This window comes from Corvus cornix, chromosome 1, assembly GCF_000738735.6.
Source record: "Corvus cornix cornix isolate S_Up_H32 chromosome 1, ASM73873v5, whole genome shotgun sequence".
NCBI lineage: Eukaryota > Metazoa > Chordata > Aves > Passeriformes > Corvidae > Corvus > Corvus cornix.
The window spans coordinates 56,219,134-56,232,440 of record NC_046332.1 but is presented as its reverse complement, the minus strand read 5'-3'; the positions used below and the strand labels follow the sequence as shown (position 1 = coordinate 56,232,440).

Genomic DNA, 13,307 nt, shown 5'->3' with positions numbered 1-13,307 from the left:
TAGAATCATAGAATCATTTAGGTTGGAAAGTACCTTTAAGATCATCGAGTCCAGCCATTAACGCAGCACTGCCAAGGCCACCACTAAACTGCATCCCTAACTGCCACATCTACACCTCCTTTAAATACCTCCAGGGATGGTGAGTCCACCACTTCCCTTCACAGCTTGTTCCAATGCTTGATAACATTTCAGTGTATAATTTTTTCCTAATATCCAATCAAAACCTACGCTGGCACAATTTGAGGCTGTTTGCTCTTCTATTGCCTGGAGAGAAGAGACCAAACCACCATTCACTACAACTTCAGATAGTCATAGAGAGTGATAAGGTCTCCCCTGAGCCTCCTTTTCTCTAGGCTAAGCAACCCCAGCTCCCTCAGCCGCTCCGCATAGGATTTGTGCTCCAGACCCTCCCCAGCTCTGTCGCCCTTCTCTGGACACGCCCCAGCACCTCAATGTCTTCCTTGTAGCGAGGGACCCAGAACTGGACACAGGATTTGAGGTGTGGCCTCACCAGTGCCGAGCACAGGGGACAGTCACTGCCCTGGTCCTGCTGGCCACACTATTGCTGATACAGGCCAGGCTGCCATTGGTGTTTTTGGCCACGTGAGCACACTCTGCCTCATGTTCAGCCATTGTCAACCAGCAGTCCCAGGTCCTTTTCTGCCAGGCATCTTTCCAGCCACTCCTCCCTGAGTTTGTAGTGATACAGGGGATTGTTGTGACCCAAGTGCAGGACTGAGCACTTGGCCTCGTTGAACCTCACACAACTGGCCTCAGCCCATCTATCTAGCCTGTCCAGATACCTCTGCAGAGCCTTCCCGCCTTCCAGCAGATCAATATTCACACCCAACTTGGTGTCCTCCACAAACTGACTGAGGGTGCACTCAATCCCCTCTTCTAAATTGTTGATAAAGGTATTAAACAGGACTGGCCTCAAAACTGAGCCGTGGGGACACCACTTGTGACTGGCCACCAGTGGGATTTACCCCATCTACCACTCTCTGGGTCCAGTCATCCAACTGGTTTTTACCCAGCAAACAGTGCACCCGTCCAAGACATGAGCCATCCTCCACGAGGATGGAGATTCTCCTTAGTCCTCCTTGTGTTGCTGATGCATTGATAGAAATATTTTTTATTGCTTTTATGTCAGAGCCAAATTAAGTTCTAGTTTGGCTTTAGCCCTTCTAACTTTCTCCCTGAATAACCTCACGACGACCTTGTACTCCTCCTGAGTTGCCTGCCCGTTCTTCCAAAGGTCATAAACGCCTCATTTTTTCCTGACTTTCAGCCAAAGCTCTCTGTTCATTGAGGCTTCTTCTTCCCCACCAACTCATCTTTCAGCATATAGGGACAACCTGCTCCCTACTTTTAAGATTTCCTTCTTGAAGAATGTCCAACCTTTCTGGGCCCCTTCACCCTTCAGGACTGTCTCCCAAGGGGCTCTCTCAACCAGTGTCCTAAACAGGCCAAAGTCAGCCCTCCAGAAGTCCAGGGCTGCAGTTCTGCTGACCCCCCCCTCCTTACTTCCCCAAGAACCAAAACCTGTGTCATTTCATGGTCACTGTTTCCAAGGCTGCCTCTGACCATGACATCACCCACCAGCCCTTCCCTTTTCACAAAGAGCAGGGCAGTGGGACACCTCTCCTTGTTGGCTCCCTCACCAGCTGTGTCACCAAGTTACCTTCCACATACTCCAGGAACCTCCTGGACTGTTTCTGTCTGCTGTGTTGTATTTCCAGCAGATGTCTGATAAGTTGAAGTCCTCCACAAGAACAAAGGCCAGAGATTGTGAGACTTCTCCCCTCTGTTCACAGAATATTTCCCCTGCCTCTTCACCCTGGTCAGGTGGTCTGTAACAGACTCCCACCAGGATACTTGCCTTGTTGGCATTGCCCCCTGCTTCTTACCCATGGGCACTCAACTCTCTCATCACCATTTTTAGACAGACAGAGGAGGCAAGCAGAGCCTGCGACTGATGCTAGTACAGTAAACTGCAGGAATAGATCAAGCTGTCAGCTGTTATTAACCTTAGCAAAACCCATATCTTCCAGTTCAGCCTCAATTAATTCATATGGTGTTTGAGAGCCTTCCTGTTACACTGTGGAATTACTGGCCCTATCTCCAGCCTGGATAACCTGCCCATCTCTCCTCCTGCACCATTTAAAGGTCTGTTATATTTTTGTGGTTGAGTGGTTAGCGAAAGGATGAACGAATAAGTGTTTGTGCTAACTGATCTATACAAAGATGCCTCATTAAGCAGAAATGGACATGGTATGATATGATTTTGATGTGGTCTCAGCTTACTTTTGGAAATTTATTTTCTGCTAGAGAAGTAGTGAGAAACATGAGATGTTAAATTTGATCCTGTTTTCCTCATTTTGAGTGCCTTGCATAAAGTGTATCAAAAAAAGAAGCACTTATAGGAGTCAGATTTATGGTACATTCAAAACAAAAACAGTGGTCTGAATTTCTTTATTTATGGTGATCAGCATGGTGCAAGCAAGCTGTTCCATCTCATTACTAAATGGCATCATATTTCTGATATAAAATCTATCATCTTGCTTCTTCAAGGAAAAGAGGACCCCAGAACACCGATGTGTTTGAGTCTAGTATTAACTAACATGATACCAAGGCCAGACACCAAGAAACAAGCCCTCATGTCCATGTTAGCATTGCAATCCCCTGCTCTTCCTCATCCCACTGCTGCCTAGAGAATTCTCAGTCCTCAGCCCAGAAACCAGACTACCCCCATAAGAGGCTGGAGGGGAGCTGAGCACGCCAGATATACTCCTTGCCCTTCCAAGGACTAGGAAAGAGCAGATGTCTGCAAACCCAGCAATACTTCTCAGTTCCCAGCTCTGCTTTGGTCATTTCAACTAACTCTCTCCAAGCCAAATCTGCTATCCTGGGGAACAGCACTGAGCCCAGGGCTCCAAACTAGCCTGTCACCTGGGAGGCCAGGTTTAAATCCTGACCTAGAAACAGTCATCAAAATGCAGCTGGTTGGACTGAAACCACAAGGCTAGACCAAGAAAAGATCTCCCTTTGCTTGGGACCCTACAACAAGTGTGGAGAAGTCCAGGCTCAAACTTTTGAGTTGAGTCAGAGCAGAGGCTTGACACAGCTCCGAAGTCTCCACTGGTCATTACACAGCTGTGTGCTGTGGCTGGGGAGAATGGCTCCAAATCTCTCATTTTGAAATTGTTTGATTTTATATACATGATTAAATATTCATTGAACCACAGAGGAAGATTGATCAACTGCTCAAATATTAAGGAAACAGTAATGAGAGATGGGGCTGGTTTTACAATGGTGAAATATGAATCAAGATGTGCATTTAGACCATATCTCAGTCCTAGATAGGAAAAATTTCTAGCAATAACTTGCCCCTTTTCCTGCCAACTTTTAAAAGGAATACCTGGATCTTTAGGCCAGACAACTGTCACTGCAGACTTTGGCCAGAGTCCTGCTGATGACAAATGGATTATCAGAATTATAGATCCACAGGTCAGCACAGGAATTTCAGAAACAACTGTTTCAGTAGCAGTCCAGTGCGAACAGGCACTAAGAGGACTCCTTTCTCTTCTCTCATTGTTGTGGGGTGTCTGTCTCAAACATCCTCTGCAGATGACTTCTGCAGCCCACACAAGTGACCACATTTCAGTTCTTTCAGGCCATGAAACGGGGAAGTTTGCAGGGTCTGGAACCTTCCTACAAAAGGAAAATAAGATATCTCCAGTACTTTGGAAAAAAAAGAAATACCCACTTCCATCCAGGCAAAGCACACGTTAACTTGCACGAGAAGGAATGAGAAAAGCCTTCAGGAAATAGCTAACAGTTTCCAAGTCTTTCCCTTGTTCATTTTCACAGACTCTGGCTTTCTTCAGGGGAAAAAGTGCCCTTTTTAAATGTGCCTGACCTTGGGCTCTGTTCCTACAAACATTGATTCAGGGAGGTACTTTGTTGTTATTTATTCTCAACTAATGACTGAACTGGCACAGCTCTGAAGAAAGGGTATATCAAAAGCCCAGTGTCCGCAGGCTTGTTCCTGTTCTGTACCCAAATTCTTCCTGCCCTTGGCTTATGCTGAATTGCCACAAAACTTCCATTTTGGCTTAGCTGGGGTAAAAGCAGCCCCAACATCTCTTCTTTCCATGTGCCCCGAGGTAGCACGTACAAGTTTGCTCCCTTCATACACCTACCGAAATCCACACAGGTTTGTAAGGCATCACCTGGCTGTGTGTTTCTGGGAAGCATGGCTGCCCATGTTTATATATACACACATACATCTGAGTGTACCTACCACTTCCTAGAACACTGAACATGCCCATGCACATTGTCTGAGACCAAAGCCATCCTGCACAGAAGGGCCTTCTGTAGCACCTTCTTAAAGGCTTGCACTCCCCAGTCTTGGCACTGCTGGGGAGGGCAGTAATTCATGCAGACTCCACCACTCCCTGGACCAGCCCAAGAATTTTGCAGAATAGACAGTCACGCTCCAATGCTCAAAACAGTCCGAGGCTTTGTTTCATCTGACAGTCTAGGGACAGCCTGCAAGATCCAAGTCACAACCGACTCCTAACTGAATTGAATCCAAAGCTCAGTATAGCTGAAGGAGCCAAGAAAACTTTTCTCAAGAGACTGGTGCCATTTGCTAGAGTGGGAAATGTGGGTCCTCAGCTTTTTGGATGCTTGGGCTCAGTGCAGCCCACAGCAGAGCCTTACAGTTTTCATACTTGTAGCTCAACATGTGGCTGCACATGTTTGTGGCTAAAAATGTGCTTTCTCCAAAATGAAACTGGAATCAATAACCAATCAAGGCAGTCTGTGCTTCTGTGGAACAGCTTAAAATAGGCTTGCTTGCTTTCTTAGCAACTGCTCGCAGTGAGCCCAAGCTTTCATTTCTTCCACTGAGCTGAAAAGAGCTCTGCAATCACATCATCGCAGCACAAGGCAGTCACAAATATTCCACATCTTTTAAAGCCAGAAAAGTACAGGGAGCTGAAAGGCAGCAAAATGCTCTATACAACAGAAAAAAAAACACTCTTGTGCCCATAGAGCAGCAGCAGAATTACCAAGTTGAGCACTCCAGAAGTGAGGCATGTGTAAATCAAGGTTGCTTGTGTAATATCACTTCACTCCCCCACCACCCTCTCTACATTTGCATCCTGAAACAGCCTTTAATTGTAAGAATTGCCTGCTACTTTTTACCTCTGTACCCCTCTCACTCTCTTTCCAGCACTTGATTAATGAGCAGCTATTCAATATCTTCTTTTCTTCTCTAGCACATGGTCTCGTGCTTCATCTTTACTGCTCAAACCCTGCTCTGGAGTCAGAAGTCTCCATGAATCATGTAGGGATGGATTTTTTTAATAGACATTTATTGTGTGGCCAAATTTGGGTAGCTTTTCCAAAGAAGGGGAAGAGGTCAGGCATACAACACAAGCTCACTGAATCCAGTTCCCTGTTCCAGATTGTAATGTCACAAGCAGCCCTCACGAAAAGACAGCAGTGGTTTTCCCTCAAGACAACACAACTTCTTTTTCTTCTAAGATGTGTGTGAGATCATCCCATGGGAGTCTTCTGGGAGGGTCTGACCCTGATGGGTCGGGTAGAAATGCTGGATCTGAAATGGTACCCTGGGGTTTGCACCTTGCTCTGGCTGAATGTGCCATCAGCTGGTAAGGCCATATCTAACTCCCACGGGGAAATCTGGTACAGGTGTGCTCCTGACTGTTCTTCTTGGAAAACTGCCACCCAGTCCTGCCTGCAGATGCAGGTTGTAACACTCTCAGTAAAGGAGGCAGTGGCATTTAAAAGAGCAGGAAAAATATGTATTGAAATACAAATATGTTTAACAGCCCTGGCTATTTTTAAGACTACCAAAAAAGAAATTGCTTTCATTCTACTCAGGATCAAGAGCCTGTTTATATCTAGCTCTCTTCATTAAACCTTTGCTTCATAATATATGGCTGTGTCAAATACCAACATTCAATAACATTTTTTGTGAAAAGGGAGAGGAAAAAAAACCAGTCATACTGATTGGATGGACCATCAAATAACCACTTGATGGATGAAAAGAAGAAATGGAAATGCCATCTGCATTTCCAGTACTCCCTGACTGATCAGCCCACTGGGAAATAACAAGGGAGGAGGATTCAATATTCTCTCTGTGTCTGCAAATCACTATTACCCACCAAATTTTGCAGGAGATCAATACCCCTTTAACAATTCTGCCACAGATGCCAGAGCTCATTAGTAGGATGTGAATAACTATGGAGGTTGGAAATCCTATTTTAATTGTCTGTCTGAAGGATTTTGGTTTCTTACCAGCTTAGCTGTGGATTTCATGACCAGATTTTACAGTCTATGTTGAGCTCTTACTCAGGTAAAATTTCCTTATGGAAAAGTGGAGTTTTGCCTCAGCTGACTCAGTAGGAGCCTCAGAGTCCTTTCTTCATTAGTTATTACCATTCCACTTGACTGAAATGCATATGAGAGCAGACCAACCTGACCAGAGCTACTGGTGGCACCACTCTGATCTGAGAATTGCTTCTTTTGATCATCCAGAATTTCTTCTTATCCTTAAAAGGCCTACCCTACTGAAAATAAAAAACCAAACAAAGAAACAAAACCCAACACATAGTCACTTTAAAAAATAAAAATTAAGGGGTGAAACCAAATCCTACTTCTGCATTCTTGCCTTGGTATTTGAACAACTTTTTTTTCTTTTTGTGATTATACACATTTCTGCCTTCTGCCTTTGCAAATGCAGATTCCACAGAAGTTGCGTCATTCTGACTTGCATCCTTGGTTCAGCTTTCAAGACAAGATATGTTTCAGAAGCCATTATAGTCTCAGAAGAGCTATGAATAGGACTTTCCTCAAATCTGGTAGTAAAACATGATACTTCCCCTTTCATTACAGGGCTCATCTGTCCTTTAACTCTGGGTTTTGAAGGAGCTTTGACAGGAATGCATAGGACACTCAAGTTGATTAGACTAATGAGTCAGTGCTGGGCAGCTCACTTGCTACAGCCAGGTTGCTCAGACAGGACCCTGCAGGATGCTGGGCTTCCTGCCACACATCCCAAGCTAGATAGGGACACAGGACTTCGACAAAACCACCCAGCTCCACAGATCTTTATTGGTGCCAAAATGCTGTGCCCAGGGAGCAAAGCCAGGCTGGCAAGAGCTGCTGTAGAGCCGTGGTGCACAAAGGGCAGGAACACCAACCCAGCCAAGGGACCTGCACAGGGCTGCAGCCATGCCTTGGTTAATCCATTCCAGAGTGTTGTTTAATCCCGCTGCAGCGTTCCCAATATAACAGCCTGCAACAGGGGTGACTGGAGGGTATTACTGACGGGTACCCACATTTTGCAATGGCTGGGAGCATTCCCTCTTGCTGCCTGTGGTGCTCCCAGAGGAAGGGCCTTTCCCCATCGCTGATTTTTGGAGCCTTAATGCATTTACAGGAGTTCTGCACAATGGAGTGGGGCTTCCTTTTCCATGCCTGCAAGGTTTTTCTGTCCCTGCCTTTCCAGGCTCGTCCCCAAAAAACAGAGCACTCAGGCTTTTGAAATGGTGATGAAATTGCCCACCATTACATTCTCCAGAAATTCACACTGTGCATGAATTTCTGGTTTGCAAACACACTTAATATGAATGCCAAAACTTTTTCATGGGGAAGAGAAGGGGAAGGGGAAGGGAAGGGGAAAGTAGTGATTTAATTGAGAAATCTCTGATAAATCCATCCATACACATAACCAGGATGATCTAAAACATACATTTTAGACAGTAAGCTACGCAGAACCTTCACTCAAACATAAATACTTGCTTTATGAGAATGGGATGTTTTAATCACAGACGTCAGCAGACAATCTGAAATTACTTGGTTTTTTGCTGCTTTGTATTAAAGGGAATGAGAAAGGGCAGATATTGGGGGGTAGATTTTCAAAGATATATTGGCATTATTTGTGTAATTATTTGGAAATTTTCATCTAGATGCATTTTAAAATACTTCTGAATCCTGGCATAGATTCTGCAAGTCCTGTGACTTAAACTTTCTTCAAAATCCAAATTTCACTTTTCCAGTTTCATAAATTTAATCTTTTTAATTTGGCCAGGGAGTTTTCAAATGCTTCTGGAGGATTTAAGACCACAAGTTCTGGGGAAAATTGAGAGGCTGTGTTAACCTAAAAATCTTACATTTTTAAAAGCTCTTTCCCAGCTAATCTATTTCACATGCCTAGAGGGTTTTGCCCACACCAGTATGAATCTGCTCTTCTTGGACTTCAAAACTCTCAAGAGAATTTTATTTGATAATGGACTTTTGAAATTTGGTATAAACTTGTCTAAAGTCCTGAAGAAGCGTGCTTTTACAAGCCCTGCATGTGAAGGAGTGTTTTGGCACAAGTACTCCTGTCTCTGAGGCTGGGATTAATTTAATTTAATGAAGTTAGTTAGGTTGCCAGTCTCAGCTAATCACCAGGGCTCCCTTGTCTGGCTTCACTGGTTAGAAATAGGCATCTACTGCAGATATTCCTACTGCCTCTTTTTTTCTCACTTTATTAACAGGAAGAGTCCAACAGACTCCTTTTTCCACAGTACTTTTCTTAACTGGATGCTCAGCTTTCAAGTGGCCAACGTTAAGGCAGATTAAGTTCATCCCATGTTGTTATTTGTAAGGCATTAAGCACTATGCTGTGACTGGGCATCACTGAGATTTTCAAATAGGTCAGAAGTTCTCAGAAGTGCCGCCCATGAACAAAACTTTAGGTCAATGCCCACCACCTGAATTTGTTGTCCACTCTGCAAAAAGGGTATCAGCACCATCTTTTCAAGAACACTGTGCCTATAGCTCTCAACCCATAAGGACTATTTTGTTCTCCATATAAGCTGGTTCGGGAAGAAACTTGTCTGAACCAAAATCTGAGGCTCCACACAACATCTGCAGAGAGGTGAAGCTTAGTCTGGAACAAATTCTCGCTCCATCAGCCAGTGGGCTCATCTGAACACCAAATGTGTATTGGAAAATCTGAAAAATAGGCAGGTTCTGCATTGACAAGTGTGTATTTGAGGGTCTAATACATTTAGTCAGATTTATCCAGGAGTAAATTTTTCATTGTTGGGGCAGGACCAAATTGACTAGGACTTTTATCACATGTTCACCACATCTTTTATTTTCATCAGCTGCAGTTTGGCTTGCCACAAGTTAATGTGCTTATGCATTAGGTCAGGTTTCTTCTATTCAGCCTATTTTAGCACCATCCAAAAAACAAGGGTAAAAATAATTTTGGGAAAGAGAAAATCAGTGTAAAACCTGTATTTATATTTGCACTGGTGCAGCACATTCAAATCTCTCAGAAAAACCTTCAGCTGCCAAAGCTGCAGAGAAAGATGCGTGACCTTCTTCTGCATTTCCCATGTTTTTTGTCTTAATTAAACTCGTCATGAGTCATGTTTACAACACCCAACTTACCGCAGTCCTAAACAAACAAAGGCATTCAGCCCCTGATGTGCGTGTCCAAACTCACCAGGGAATACTGCTGCCTTTTTCATCACTTCCTGTATGTGGAAAATGCAAAGGCCAAATTTAGAAATGGATCACAAGTCTCTGGACAGGTTGTTTCCAAGAAGGCTGATGAAATCTGCTTTCTTATTTAGCTTAAACCTGTCTTCCCAAGTATTATCTTCCCAGAGACTTCCAGACCTGTTTCCATCCCCCTAAGCTGTTAACTCCTGCAGTATTACGACAAAAAGAAAAAGCTAACTTTTCCCAAGGGCCGAAAGAGAGACGTGGAATCAGAGATGCCATTTTCTAGCTCAGAACCTGTGTGTGTGAAACACAACAGGGCTTCCTTTGTATACTTACATCTAGGAAAATTATATAAAGCAAGATATGCTTATTATCGTAATGATATTGAGTTTGAAAGAGTCACTACCCCTCACATCATGCTTGAATTTGTCCATCTTCCCTACTTAGTAGCTTCAAACTTAAAATCATTAACATGAGTATACTGGGTCAAAGAGTAAGCATTTTTTTACTATTTGGTCAAAAGACCGTGCAGCTGCATTTGAGTTATCCAACAGTCAATCCACACACACTTTAGATTACAAGGGCAACTACTTTTTAAAGACAGGCTTAACACCACTCTATGTGAAGCAAATAAATGGGATGAAGAGAAAAGGAACAGTCAAAAAATGTCAGCTATTATAGAGGAGCACGAACTGTCATTAGCTTGGGTATTGCTGTGATTAACAAAGCCTGGAGATGCTCTCTCACTGCACAAGACAGTAGGTAAAACCAGCCACTGTCATGAAGAAAATCATTGTCTGCATGAAGAAAAGAAGGAATAAAAACTTTGGGAGGCACAAGGAGGGGAGGCTAATTCTTAATACTTTAATTGTGTTTTTAAATCCTTCTTTTAACTCTTCCTTATTGTAATGGTTGTTTTTTGGTTTTTGGGTTTTTTTAATTAACGTGTCTCCATCTTATTTTTAACTCCAGGTGTTGTTATCCTTCTGGAAGAGGGTTTGGTGTCAGGCATTGCCATGCCCAAACAAGCCCAGATACCTGGTGGGCTCAAACCAGGACAGGGCGAGGGAGCACCCGACCCTGGCAGCCACCCCTGGAGGCCATTGTCTCGGTTTTTCTTCATCAGCTGCATCTTGCACGGTGCGTGTAAGCTGCAGGGCTTGGAGCCAGGCAGAGCCATACCCCGAGAATCCCCCGGGCATCTCCAGACCATGTCCACAGCCAACATAGGAAATTCCGGCGAGACCGGACCCTCCCTCGCTTCCTCTGGGGGCCTGGCGCTGCTCACCAGCAAATCCTCTCACTTCTCAAGATCTTTGTGTCAGGCTGCGGCTGCTATTTTTGAGCTGACATTCCCCGGGTTTAATCCACTTAGCCTGTGACCACCTTCATCAGCTTCCCGCAAGCACAGCACACGGCGAGGCTGCGAGATGCTGCCTGCCGCGCTCGCTGTCCTCCCCCGCTGCCCCACCGCCCCCCTCGGGAACGTGTATTTATAAAGAGGTGGATTAGGAACATTACCAGGCAGGTCACAGGGTGTCAAGCTGCTCTTTCAGGGCTTAAAATCGGAGGCTCACTCAGGAGGGAGCGCTCGGTTCCTGTGAAAGCGGCAGGGATGACTGCTGCTATGTACGTGCAATTTACTCTATTAGCAGCACCGGTGCTTCAGCCTGGAGCATTTAGAGACCCTGTTCCTGTAAACAAAGCAATCAGGAGGTGTAGAAATGCTTTGCTTTAATTTTCCTTTTCTTTTTTCACGTGGGGAAAAAAAAAAAAGGAGTCTTTTTAAGTGCAATGAATGAAATTCATAAATGGTGCAAATCTACCTTGCTGTCAGTGAGCACTGGGTGATTTATACCTGCCAAGGAGCCCAGACCGTCATCCCCTCGAAGCTGGGCAGCCCCAAGAGCTATTATGTCCATTCTCATCTGACTGGGGGAGAGAAGAGAGGTGCCCACAGAGCTGCCACCTGCCAGGTCACCTCGTGGGAAGCAGAGCCCAGCACCCGCTGGCTCCACAGTGATGTCCCAATGCCTGAGACCACGCACAACATATTAGACACCATCAAAAACACGTCAGGCCAAGCTGTGGCTACAGACTGTGGGGAAAACACTCCACCTCAGTGCAACGTTCTTGCAGCTTGTAAATCAGAAGCAGCCATTTCCCTTTGGTGTGCTGCAGGGATCTGCACGAAGGCAAATCCGAAGTGCTTCGTCATTCTGCTGAGCTCTAATCCCATCAGCATCTCTGGCCACTCCATCAATCGGATTAAAATAAGGCTGAAAGTCAGCATACGGCCAGTTCAGCCGCGGGGAGCAGGCCCTGCGTGGGCAGATGCACCATCGCCACTCAGCCAAGCCCCACGCTGCCTGCAAGCACCCAAGGCTTTCACCACCGCAGCGATTTGAGGTGGCCAGAGCTGCAGACAGGGCAGCCCATGTTCAGCATCACCACAGAGAGGTAGGGGCTGGGCCTTCAGCCCCCTCCTGCCCCTCCAGAGCCTCTGTGCTGTTAATGGATGAACTAACTGTAGCATGCCTGTCAGAGCCTTTCATGTTCATGCCGAAAGTTAGCCCAAAATGTTCCAGCAGAAAATATTTTCCATGAGAAAATGCTGCTTTAACAGAATCTAACCCTCCTGGTGGAAACCTGTCGACTGTTGTATCCTGTGGTAGAAACCAGATGAGTATATATAAGGATCCTGCCTTCATCCTGGGACCACTGGCAGCAAAAATAAAGATCTATTCAAGGTCTCTCTCGTACTTTCTCTGCCTTTTCCCAACTACAAAAATAATTTCTTTTTTTTATCTTTCTGTCCCATTTTTGAAAGTTTTTATTCCTTCCTCCACCCTAAGAAAAGCACAGCATATGTGGGAACTGGATTCTGCCTCCAGCAGCTCATTTCATGGCCCAGATGGGCACATCCTTTCCATCTCAGAGAGACACCAGGTCTATGACCTCACACCACCTTCACCAGCATGGCTCAAATGAGGACCGATGGGTTGGATTCGGCCCTAAAGCCTGTTCCAAGTGGCCAGCTGCTTTTGCCTGGCTGGTCCTTGGCAACATATACCTCTTCATACCCAAACACATGAACAGCAGGTCCCCAGGGCTGCCACATCATTTGACACACGCAGAAGGGCTTAACACCAGACTCAAGCCCCATCATCCCAGAACACCAGCACCTGTACTTTAACCTTTCCTGAGGGTTTGGAACATCATTAGGGGTCAAACCTGATCTCCCATCCATTAATACAAAAACTGAGACCACCCCTGTTTTATCTGCTCCAAAGGGGACACCATATGGAAACCTGTCAGCCCTCAGAAGCTCCAAGGATCTCCGCAGCAAGATCCTGTCTGTCTGAAGAAGTTACCTTGAGACTTCACCTTTTGAGTGCACTTAGTGACAAGCAGAGTTGACCTCTGTGGTGTTCACAGGGGACAAACAGTCCTTTCTTTTGCACAAAAGCACATAAAGACAAGATTAGGTGAGCCAAACTACCACCTCTTAATGACTTACAGAGACCCTCACTCTTTCTATTTATAAAATCACACTGTCTTGGCAATAGGAAAGAAAGAGTTGGCATCATTTTTATATTTTCTAGATCTGTCTAAATTCAGCCTTACTGTTTTTTCCACTGTACTTTTCTCCAGAAATCAGCCCACACTTCCCACTCACCTATAGATTTTTCTTTCATTAATTTTCCCAATAGGCAATTGCTCACAGAAACCGTAGGAAATATGAAGCTGGGAGACTTCTCAAGATGTGA

General features: G+C 45.0%; 1 long non-coding RNA gene across 2 annotated transcripts in view; it reads left to right on the top strand.

The window, feature by feature from the left end:
- LOC120411606 overlaps nt 1–12,256 on the top strand; it is a 60,799-nt gene extending 48,543 nt beyond the window's left edge. For both annotated transcript variants that reach the window (XR_005604045.1, XR_005604041.1), the window contains one exon: nt 10,510–12,256. This is a non-coding gene — a long non-coding RNA (uncharacterized LOC120411606). The remainder of the gene's footprint in view (nt 1–10,509) is intronic.
- Nucleotides 12,257–13,307: the final 1,051 nt, after the last annotated feature.